Genomic DNA, 12,405 nt, shown 5'->3' on the forward strand with positions numbered 1-12,405 from the left:
CAGGGCTTTGCAGCCCTTTGTGACAAGAACTGATCAGTGGCTATTTCCTTACTAAGGCTTCTGATAGGTTCACATGCCAGAGTTTCCAGCCTTCACCAACAGCTCAGATTTATGCCCCAGTGAACGAATGTACTCAGTACTAGTTCCTTCATGTCAGCTCAGGCAAGTGTGTAGTTCAAGGATTTAAAACATTTAAACAAACCTAACTGGGAAAAGCAGACAAACTTTCAACCTGATGACCCCTTTGGTCCAGGGTAGCCACCTCAGGATTTATGATGCAGTGAGTATTACTCTGTTATTCCTCATATCTTTTCATGTTTCCTTTTTCTTCTTCACTGGGACCACAAATTAGAAAGGAACTACAGATTCACTCCCTGCGTTGTACACTTGAGAGACCTTGACTGCCATACCCAAGATCATGCAGCTGTGAAGGAGAGGGGAGGGGCCAAGGACCCAGGCTCTTCTGATGTCCAGCTCAGGGCTCAATCCACACTGGCTCCATCTTTACATATAGCCCTGAGTGTTCTTTTTTTTTAATTTATTTTTTATTTTTTCAAGTCTTGCTCAATCACCCAGGATGGAGTGCAATAGTGCGATCTCAGCTCACTGCAACTTCTGCCTCCAGGGTTCAAGCAATTTTCCTGCCTCCGCCTCCCGAATAGCTGGGACTACAAGTGTGCACTATCATGCCTGGCTAATTTTTGTATTTTTAGTAGAGATGGGGTTTTGCCATGTTGGCCAGGCTGGTCTTGAACTCCTGATCTCAGGTGATCAACCCACCTCGCCCTCCCAAAGTGCTGCTATTACAGGAATGAGCCACTGTGCCCAGCCTAGCTTGGATGTTTTACCGCATCCGTTTCCCCAACCATTCGTGGCTCTGTAACTAGAGCACAGTGTTCTTTCCGTAGAAGGTACTTAAGGAAAGTGTTGCCTAACTTTTTATTTGCCTGGGGTGTGGGGAAACTCTGCTAAGCACCCTCCATGACTCTCTCACTTGGTTTTCAAGGACTGTAGTAGTGACGTCATTCATTCTTGAACAAAAAGAACTAGCCAAGCTTGTTTTCAGAGTCTAGCACAGCATTTTGAATAGAGGCTAGAATTCTCTTACTAACCATCATGCTATATACAAAACATTGCCAGTAAACTGCTGAATCTTTGCATCTCAGGCTTAAATGGAAAAGCGTCTTCTCCAACCTGGGGAATAAAGTATAGGTTTTGTAATTTTATGTAAGGAAAACCCAATACTAGCCACTCTTTCTGGCGTGCTTACTATGTGCCACATATGGTGCCTCTATTATGCTGTAATTCATTATTATGCTCTAATTCATTCTCTATTATGCTTTAATTCATCCACTCTATTATGTCCTGTATTTGCCAGCTAGAAAGTGGCACAAAGAGTGGAGTCAAATTGGCTAACTATAAGCCCTGCAGACCAGAAAAGGTGATACTTTGCCTTTGAAGACGCAGCATGAGAGCTTTCCTAGATGTCCACCAGAAACTGCTATCTGCTGGCAGAGTTCTTTTTTTATCACATGGAAGAAGAGAGAATATGTCTTATCTTGATGGTTTGCTTCTAATCAATTTGAGTGTCAACAGCTAAATTTGAAAAATAGAATGCAAAGTGAAGACTAGATCTAAACATTGTTAAGCTGGGAAACCAAGAGTCTGCATTTCTGTATTCTAGGGTGAAAATGGAAATTTATCTTTGGAACTCACTGGCCATTGTAGGAGAAACAGTAAGACGACCTTCCTTTTATTATTCACTCTATTATGCTTTAATTCATTCAATCCTTGGCCCTAACTGGTAAAATTTATATTATTCTGAATTTTATAAATGAGAAGAGTGAGGTTTAGTTGCTTTTCCAAAGTCACACAGCCAGAAGGTGGCAAAGCGTGGAGTCACATTGGCTAACTATAAGCCCTGCAGACCAGAAAAGGTGACACTTTGCCTTTGAAGACACAGCATGAGGGCTTTCCTGGATGTCTTCCAGAAACTACTGTCTTCTGGCAGGTGCCGGGCCTCTGTTCTCCATGTTCAGACTCCTAAAGGGAACAGGAGAATACTTGTTTCTTTCTCTCTTCTGGTCCCACTTTTACTTCCTAACCCCATAGAAGGGCCAAAAAGCAGAGGAGACCCAGCCACCTCCACCTCTCCTCTTGATGTTTGCACCAGTGGCAACAGAGATGGGCATAGACTGGTCTCTGGTGGCATGGGCTGGCACATGCTCTCGAGTTTCTGGCCCTAGGTTTGGAATACTTGCTCTATAGGAGATCGGAGGGATGCTGTTTACAAACATTGAGCATCTGAACTCATTTCAGTGGATTTGGGAAAATCTCCATGGCAATAAAAGTTATCAAGAAAGAATTTTTAATAATCTACATATACATAGGTCAAATTTATTATTTCCAAATATAACAAATATAATTATCCACTCCCATGATCTTAAACAGATGTATTCCAGAAACATTTTGTCTGTGTCTTTAAAAGACTGCTTTGCTTTCTCTGATATTAGGTCAATAAGAAGTGTGCCACCCTGCTAGTAAAAGCCAGTTTTTGAGCAATATCTGCCTGTTAGATTTATTATTTATTGTCTAACTTTCAACGTGTACTCTTCAGCAGAACTAAAGATACTCCCTGTTCCAAGGAAGCTCATAATCTAATGATGCCATTGGAAGTCACTGGTTTTTATTGTGGGCCTTTGACAAATACCCTCCAAAGAAAAGCTTAACGTGAGTTTTAATCCAGATAAATAAACCTATTAAGAAGGAAGAGGAGAAGGAATAAATGTCATGAGGGTTTACTGCTCTTGGAGTTTGTTTTCTTCTCTTTAAGGAAGAGTTGTTCCCCACTGCCTAAATCATAAAAAAACCCATTAAACATGGTCCAAGGAGGGGGAAAAAAAACCTTACAAGATCACTTTATAAGGGACAATAAGTATTTGAAAATTAGCAAACATCCCTCTAAATTTGGGAACACTCTAAGTGCTCTGGATGAGTACATGAGAGGTAGTAAAGAACGAAGTATGTAAACTCCATTCTGCGGTCAGTCTGGCAGCAGAATTCCCAGCGTGTTAAGGAAGTAAGCACATGTTAGAGAGGTAAACAGATTCCAGATTGACTTACCTGGAAGAATCTCCAAGAGCAGCTGGGAAGCAGAAGAATGCAGCTCCTTTCTTGCCATCTGGATTGACTGGAAATCCACTGTTCTGGTGGTTCTATTGGCATGGGCCATCACCCTCTTCCCCTTCCCCACAAATCCTTCAAAATTTTCAACGAAGCCTGTCAAGCTCAATTAAGACTCAATGTGTCCCTCAGGGTCCTTTTTTGCCACATAGAAGAAGAGAGAATATGTCTTATCTTAATGGTTTGCTTCTAATTGATTTGAATGTCAACAACTAAATTTGAAAAATAGAATGCAAAGTGAAGGCTAGATCTAAACATTGTTAAGCTGGGAAAGCAAGAATCTGCCTTTCTGCATTCCAGGGTGAAAATGGAAATCTGTCTTTGGAACGCACAGGCCAAAGTGCGAGAAACAGTAAGATGACCCTCCCTTCATTACGCTGGCCAATATGGTGCAGATCACTTTGTGTTTCCACGTCAGAACTTTGTGGGTGACTTTGGTTCACTGCCATATCCCCAGCACCTCGAGCAGTGGCTCATGCAAAATAGAGTTTGAATAAGTGTTTGTGAGAATGAGTGAAGGCTTGATCAAAAGAGGTAATTCTCTCATGCTGTCAAGATGCATGTGGGGGCTTGGAAATGTGTTCCTAGAATCCTGCACTGGAGCTTGAAACTCAATTGGAGCTTTCCTATAGAAGCAACATTATATGAAGTGATTGAGTTATTGAAATAGTGCTCTTGGCACCATGGTTGCTGTAGGCACTTGTGGCTTGGCCTGATGCCTTTGTTACAGTCTATGTCACTGTTTCCATGGGAAAATCATTCTGGGTCCCAGGACTTGGCTTATAAGTGACTTTGGAAATACAAACCAATCTTAGATAAGACCTGCCTGAAACTTTGGTTTGACTGTGGCTGTTCTGAATGTGTCCAAAATAAGGCATTGGTAGGAAACCTGAATGGCCTTTGTTCTTGTGGCTAGTTCCTACCAGGAAGGGTGGTGTCATGTCAGGAATGTGTAGACCACACCATGCTAACTATGACCCTTCCTTAAGTGGCCTAAAAAGACTAGAGAATTTTTAATGGACTGGGGAAAGGTCCTTCCAGGTATGTTAATGTCTCAAACAATTTAGCTACACAGAATGTGGCCCAGAAGCATCACGGTGGGTCACCAGCAACCATAACATTCAGTGAGCTTCAGATGAACCAGAGTCCATCAGGGTATTATCCCAGAATATCATAGTGTTGGCCATAATATTTGTGGTATAATGTTTAATCAGCTCTGGGATATGGCTGGGCTATCTCACAGAACAAACAGCCACATGCACACTGATGAACATTTGAAGGAATATCCTCCATGTAGACTCATGAAGACATTCCAACCTCCTCTTCTGCAGATTGGGGTTTGTGTGAGCAGCCAGCAGTCTCACATAGCACTGGTGTCGAGGCCACGCATATCCAGGCAGAAGCCTGGCACCTCATTCTTTGGCATGAAGACGGTGGGGCCTCAATGGGAGGTGGGAAGTGTAAGGCTCTCTGGTCATAAGATAGGGTCACCTGGTGATGGAGAGGCTGCTATTTGCCCTGAGAGGGTTCCTGATGGACCACAGAAATGTACTTGCTGGGACATGAAGAGGTGTCCCTGCCATGAGGCTGATGCATCTTGGCAGGGGACAGGGGCAGAGTTGGAAGCAGAAATCTAACAAAAGGCAGGAGAGTGATTTTAAATTGTTGTAGGAGTTATGAGATTCCAGCCAGGGAGTAGGGAATGGGGTAGGGGTGAAGGACAGCACTGGCCTCTTGAATAAGGGCAGTATCAGTAGACACTGTGTCACTGTGTCCCCACCAGGGGCCCCTGTGGCAGTGTCCAGTTGGAATAAAATGAAGCTAACACAATGTTTCTGCTCAGGCTGGTTAATGCCTTGCATGGCTTTCTCTCTGTCCACACACAAGCCTGCTAGTGTGAGCCTCATTTTCAGTAGTCTCCACTCAGCTGTGACAATGATGGGCAACTGTAGTGCCAAGCTCATAGCTCACTAGATTTGCTACAAAAGAAGACCAAGGGAAGTTCCAAGGCTGATGCTCTGCAGCCTGGAATGGATCATGGCTATCGCCTTGACTGTCCAGGCATGGGGCGGGTAACTACTCTCAAGCCCTTGAACTGAGACTGGGGGAAAAGTGGTTTCCCAAGAAAAACTGAGTTTCTATTATCTAAAGAAGACATGAATATTGAGCAGAAAAGCATCACATTTCCACATTTCAAACTCTGAAATATGTGGCTGGGTATAAATCAAAGCCAGATATTAAATGAGGGAATGGTTCTCTAAAGCCTTCACGTAGCTGTCAATGTTCCTAGAAAGTGAAGGGTTTTTCCCTGATCTGTTCTGTAACGTGTTTTAAGTAAAGTATGCTCAAGTTCTTATCTTGGAAAAAAACCATGTGATTAACAAACACAAAGACTGGGCAATTGGGGAAGGGCAGGCAGAAGACTAAGAGAGAACTCTTGTACCTTTTCAACAAATAGGCAGCATCACTTAGCACAAAGGAGGAAATGAAGCAATCATTGAAACCAGGAAGTGGGTATATTTGTATGTGTGCATGTGGCAAAGAAAGTGCATCATCTACAGTAACATATAGCCAGATGAAAACCCAAGTCATTTCCTTTATTGTAATATTATTAGATGACGGTGATAATTATTATTTCTCACTTTCTAAGTTACAGATTAATCTAATCTTGCAATCAGATTCTTCTTCATCAGGTAGAGTTCCTCTTATTCTTCAATGGTACCTCTTCAAAGAATCTTTCCCAGGTTCATGTAGGAGGGATCTTTTTCTCCTCGGCAGCGCCTCATTGCTTTTTGTGCACACCTGTATGGTAGCACTTGTAATGTTGCACTGTGCTGCTTCTATTTGTTCAAAAGGCTCTCTCAGGCAAGAGCTGTGAGCTTTGAGGCACATCACTTTACATAACTTGACTTCTCTGAAACACAAACTGGGAGAATAACAGTTCATCTCTCTTAGGGGAATTAAATGAGCTGATGCATGAGAAGCACTTAGCATAACACCTGGCTTATAGTGGGAGCCCAGGAAATATTGGCAGTTAGCATTTCAGTGTTTATTCTCATTAAATTAATAATGACTATAATAATTATCATTGCTGTGTCCCCTACTAGATGGAATGTCCTTGAGGGCAGGGACTGTTCTGAGATCATAGCAGGTACTCTATGTGGAAAAAAAGGAAGGAGGGGGGAAATAAAAAGTGAGCTGAGGTCGCACCACTGCACTCCAGTCTGGGTGACACGGTGAGACTCTATCTCAAAAAAAAAAAAAAAGAAAGAAAGAAAGAAACAACAAAGAGGGCAGCATACCAGGTTTGTCCAGAAGTGACAGTTCTGGGTCACCTGAAACAGCCTCTCCAGCTAAGAGAGAGCTTATGACCTTTTGTTTTATAGGCAGGGAAATGTAGGGGCCAAGAAAGGTTAAGGAACATATTCAGGATCACGGTGTTGGCAGCAGTGGCCTGAAACTGGGTTCCCCTTCATAGCCCCTGCTTTATTGGCCGCTCCATCTTCCTTAGTAGATGCCCATGTATCCATATGGCTTGATAAACCTTGGTGGATGTCTGCCACTGAGAGAACAGGGCATTTCCTATCCCCAGATGGAGACTGAGGAGAACATGGATATTGGATGGGAATGTAATGTATTTGTTATCTTTTCAGTGTCTTTCTTGTAAAAACCAAAAGGCAGCCATTAAAAAAAAATATGATCCCGATCTTAATCCAGCAGGCCTCAAGCAGCCTCACCATTATGAGAGTTACGGACTCTAATTGCAAATTATGAGGCAGTTAAAGAAATACAGCATATGTCCTTCTTTAATATAGGTTTGAACCTTCTTTAATATAGGTTTGAATTGACCTGTCTACAAGGATCACTGCCTTCCTTGGGAAACAGGCAAGCACTGAGCTGAGGTAGGAGCCAAAACAGGGTCTCTGGAACTCATACAGGAAGGAATATCAGAAAGGAAACCCATTCCTGTGTTTGAGTGGATGGGGCACCTCAGAAGTGAGAGAAAATTAATAGTGAGATTAACAGGAGTGCTTGAAAGGGGAGGTGAGAATGAACTAAATGTAAGAAAGCCAGGTTGGGTATAATACTGTCTGTAATTTAATATACTTCATCACAAGCAGCATGATCTCATGTGTGTATTACAGGTTATGTTATACCCTAGGTACATTATTTTGCCCAAATTGAGAATTTGCACCCCAGGGTGGAGAGCCAGCATTCTAATTAGGAGGGCTGACACCAGAAGCAGTTACTACAAGAGCTCCTATGACCTTTATCTGTGATCAACAGTAGAGGCTTCGCTAGCTGGCATACTTAATGTTAGAAATAGGTTTCCATTGATGAAATCCATGGCTTCTTAGCATAATGGATGCTACAAACAGAATTTCTTTAGTGAACTTACTAGTGGTAAAGATAAGTGAATTGTCTAAAATATTTTAGAGTAGCTTCCTGCTCTTACTTAACAAGAGTATAAAAATCTAGCCAGTCCTGTGGCTCTTAGTGATGCAACCCTGGATCAAGATTTGGATTCAGAAGATACTAGTTTCTTGATGCCAACTATGCAGATTAATTGAATTCCATATCCAAAATATTGTCATATTTACCTGAAATGATGATGTGCTGTCAGGAGCTAAAGAAGCCATGCTTTAACTATGAAGGGATAAACCCAGGGACAACATGCGAAGTATGTTAGTTATCCAACATTCTCTGACAAATTACTCCAAAATGTAGTGACTTAAAACAACAATAATAATCATCTCCCATGGTTTCTGTGAGCCGAGAATTTGAGAGCAGTTCTGGCTTAGAGATTTCTCATGAAGTTGTAATCACATGTTGGCTGGAACTATGATTATCTGAAGGCTCGACTGGGCTGAAGGATCCACTTCCAAGATACCTCACTTCATGATTGACAAGCTGATGCTGCCCACTGGAGGGAGGCCTTAATTCTTCTCTATGTTGGCTTCTCCATGTGTCCTAGATTTCCTCACAACATGGTGGCTGAGTTCCAGAGGCAAGCATCTGAAAAGAGAGAGCCAGGTGGAAGCCGTGTCCATTTTGTGACCTACCCTCAGAAGTCACATAGCATCACTTCTGCCCCACTCCATTGACTGGGACACACAATCCCCTGCCTAGATTTGAGAGGAGAGAACACAGACCCCTCCCTTAATGGAAGGAGTGTCAGTTGTCAGTCACAATGTGTGAAGAGCATGTGCTATGAGATAAATATATAGGTGTGGCCATTTTTGAGAAATACCACATGCTACAATGAGTAAGGATGGCAATGAGAAAAGGTAAAAAACAAACAAACAAAAAACAAAAGCAAAAAAAACCCACCTAGGGCCTTGGTACCATCACTTGGCTACTGAAATAATCAGCCAGGAAAACATCTACCTCAGAATACCTTGTTTTGTACTTTATCTTCATTGTTTTGTTTGGTATTCTATTGTTATAGCTGAAAATATTTTAATGGATATTGCTTGGTAGAAAAACTAGAGCAAAAGACCTGGATTCAAATTCTCCAGTGGTTCCCTAGATGATATGACTTCAACTAAAGCATTTATTCCCATTCATGTGTTCAATAAATGTTTATAAATGAACTTCTATGTGCCAACCGGGTACTGTTTAAGACAGTCAGAATGCAACAGTGAGTGAAACAGGCAGAGATCCCTGTCTTCATGGAGCTAACAGTCAACTGTGTGTTCTGTGGGACTGTGTGTGTGTGAGGGAAGTGGTGGTGTGGAGTGGCAAGAAATAAACCAGATAAATAATTAAGATGACGTGAATGGTGAGGAGTGCTATGGAGGAAGATAAAGCAGGGAAGGGTGATGGTGTGACTAGGGAGGTCCTCATGCACAAGGTGACATTTGAGTAAGGACTTGAAAGAGACCCAGTGTGTATTAGGAACACCCGCAGTGGGACCTAAGGGAGTCAATGAGGGGAAGGGTAGTGGGAAGCGAGGACAGAGGTTTTAGTGGGTGGGTGCAAATTGTATAGTGAAATGGGAAGCTGTTGAACTGTTGATTAGCGGGGTATGTAATCTGACTTACATTTTAATAGAGTCATTTTGGTTTTTGATTAGCGGGGTATGTAATCTGACTTACATTTTAATAGAGTCGTTTTGGCTTTTGATTAGTGGGGTATATAATCTGACTTACATTTTAATAGAGTCATTTTGGCTGCTGTGTGGAGACTTAGATTGCAAAGGGACAAAGGTGGAAGCAGAGAAGTTATTAGGAAGCCATTGCAATAATGCACATGAGGAATGATGGTGAAAGATCGGGCCAGCTGGTGGCAGTGGAGCTGGGAAAAGAGGTCAGAGTTTGAATATGTTTTGTTAGAATTTGCTGACAGAAACAGATGGAGAAACATTCCATGTTCATGGTTAGGAAGAATTAATATCGTGAAAATGGCCATACTGCCCAAAGTAATTTACAGATTCAACGCTATCCCCATCAAGCTACCAATGACCTTCCTCACAGAACTGGAAAAAACCACCTTAAACTTCATATGGAACCAAAAGAGAGCCCGCATAGCCAAGTCAATTCTAAGCAAAAAGAACAAAGCAGGAGGCATCACACTACCAGACATCAAACTCTACTACAAGGCTACAGTAATCAAAACAGCATGGTACTGGTACCAAAACAGAGATATAGACCAATGGAACAGAACAGAGGTGTCGGAGGCGACACAACATATCTACAACCACCTGATCTTTGACAAACCTGAAAAAAACAATCAATGGGGAAAGGATTCCATGTTCAATAAGTGGTGTTGGAAAAACTGGCTAGCCATATGCAGAAAGCAGAAACTGGACCCCTTCCTGACACCTTACACTAAAATTGACTCCAGATGGATTAAAGACTTAAACATAAGACCTAACACCATAAAAACACTAGAAGAAAACCTAGGCAAAACCATTCAGGACATAGGCGTAGGCAAGGACTTTATGACCAAAACACCAAAAGCATTGGCAACAAAAGCCAAAATAGACAAATGGGACCTAATCAAACTCCACAGCTTTTGCACGGCAAAAGAAACAGTCAATAGAGTGAATCGGCAACCAACAGAATGGGAAAAAATTTTTGCAGCCTACCCGTCTGACAAAGGGCTGATATCCAGAATTTACAATGAACTAAAAAAGATTTACAAGAAAAAAACAAACAAGCCCATTCAAAAATGGGCGAAGGATATGAACAGATCCTTCACAAAAGAAGACATACATGAGGCCAACAAACATATGAAAAAATGCTCATCATCACTGGTCATAAGAGAAATGCAAATCAAAACTACATTGAGATACCATCTCACGCCAGTTAGAATGGCGATCATTAAAAAATCTGGAGAAAACAGATGCTGGAGAGGATGTGGAGAAATAGGAACACTTTTACACTGTTGGTGGGAGTGTAAATTAGTTCAACCACTGTGGAAAACAGTGTGGCGATTCCTCAAGGACCTAGAAATAGAAATTCCATTTGACCCAGCAATCCCATTACTGGGCATATATCCAAAGGATTATAAATCGTTCTACTATAAGGACACATGCACACGAATGTTCATAGCAGCACAGTTTACAATAGCAAAGACCTGGAACCAGTCCAAATGCCCATCGATGATAGACTGGACAGGAAAAATGTGGCACATATACACCATGGAATATTATGCAGCCATTAAAAAGGAGGAGTTCACATCCTTCGTAGGGACATGGATGAACCTGGAAAACATCATTCTCAGCAAACTGACACAAGAACACAAAATCAAACACCACATGTTCTCACTCATAGGCGGGTGTTGAACAAGGAGAACACATGGACACAGGGAGGGGAGCACTATACACGGGGGTCTGTTGAGGGGGAGGGGGGATAGTGGGGGGGTGGGGAGTTGGGGAGGGATAGCATGGGGATAAATGCCAGATATAGGTGAAGGGGAGGAAGGCAGCAAATCATACTGCCACGTGTGCACCTGTGCAACGACCTTGCATGTTATTCACATGTACCCCAAAACCTAAAATGCAATAAAAAAAAAAAAAAAAAAGAGGAGATCAGCAATGCAGGCAGCAGTTTAAGTGGATAATTAGATCTTGGAGCTCTGGGAACCAACACTGAACAAGGAAGTGTCTCTGCAACAGTCCCAGCTGCTTCCCAGTTTGAGCTGGACAGCCCAGAAAAAAATGGCCTGGAAAAAAACTGGGAACAGTGTGGAACAGCCTAGAAGAAGGCAAACTTCTACTTGCATTATTCTTCCCCCATAAAAATGAATTTATTAAAAAAAAAGAATAAATTTAAATAACCAAACAAATAACCAAACAGAAAGAAAAGAAAATGAAGGAAGAAACAAAAAAGAAAACAAAGGCAAAAAATATATAAACTCTGCCTTAGCTCATATCCCTAGATTTCTATTATGGACAAGAAATATTCATAAATGTAGCTGGATGAATTTTTTCTCACCTGGTTCACCAAAGGAACAAGTAGGATAAAGCTGATGCAACTTGCAGGGTGATGATGGATTGGGATAATGATCCTTATATAGATACCATTGACTGTGATGATTAATTTTCCATCAACCCTAACTCCACCTCTACATATTTCCTTCCTCCTCCTTCACATTCTCATCTATAGATGATTGCAGAAAGGCTGGTACCAGCTCCACCTTCCCGTATGAGGACATGGTTGCAAGATACTTTTTTTTTCAGGGTCATACTCGTGTGAAAAGCACAGACTTTGTTTTAAAGGACTCGTGTTTTGCATTTCTTTTATCTAGTACCCACAAAAAGTAGCAGAGTATAAGATATTTGGAAGGTGCACAATAAATGCTTATTCAATTGAAAGTGAACCTGAGCCACTAGGTTCACCTAACTCATGTCTTTTTTGTAATAATAAAAACTGACATTTATTGAGAATTTAAAAAAAAAAAAAAAAAGAATTTGCTGACAGATCTGAAGTGGGGGTATGAGAATAAGAGAGGTAGCAAGGATGATTCCAAGGTTTTGGGCCTGACCAACAATAAAAATAGTGTTTCAGGTTTCTATCACTGTGTAACAAACCTGCCTAACTTCGTGGCACGCAGCATGCATCTGGCTCACAAATCTTCAATTTGGGCAGAGCGCCAAGGAAATACTTGCCTCTGCTCACTTAGTGCCAGCTGAGGCAGTTCCACAGTGGGCAGCTGGAAGCATCTGAAGGTTTGCTTACCTGTGCAGTGGGTGATGCTGATCTTTGGCTAAGACCT

The 12,405-nt window shown here is 41.8% G+C and overlaps 1 long non-coding RNA gene across 3 annotated transcripts in view; it reads left to right on the forward strand.

Annotated features, from left to right (window-relative positions):
- Window positions 1–12,405, forward strand: part of LOC135272058 (uncharacterized) — a 90,225-nt gene that overhangs the window by 44,895 nt on the left and 32,925 nt on the right. For 2 of the 3 annotated variants that reach the window (XR_010340164.1, XR_010340165.1), the window contains exon 2: window positions 1,685–1,736. The exons of the other annotated variant lie outside the window; for it this stretch is intronic. This is a non-coding gene — a long non-coding RNA (uncharacterized LOC135272058). The remainder of the gene's footprint in view (window positions 1–1,684; window positions 1,737–12,405) is intronic. 3 annotated transcript variants of the gene reach the window in all.

The sequence above is a fragment of the Aotus nancymaae genome, unplaced genomic scaffold (genome assembly GCF_030222135.1).
Source record: "Aotus nancymaae isolate 86718 unplaced genomic scaffold, 86718_ANA_hifiasm-v0.15.2.pri h1tg000103l, whole genome shotgun sequence".
NCBI classification, from domain to species: Eukaryota; Metazoa; Chordata; class Mammalia; order Primates; family Aotidae; genus Aotus; species Aotus nancymaae.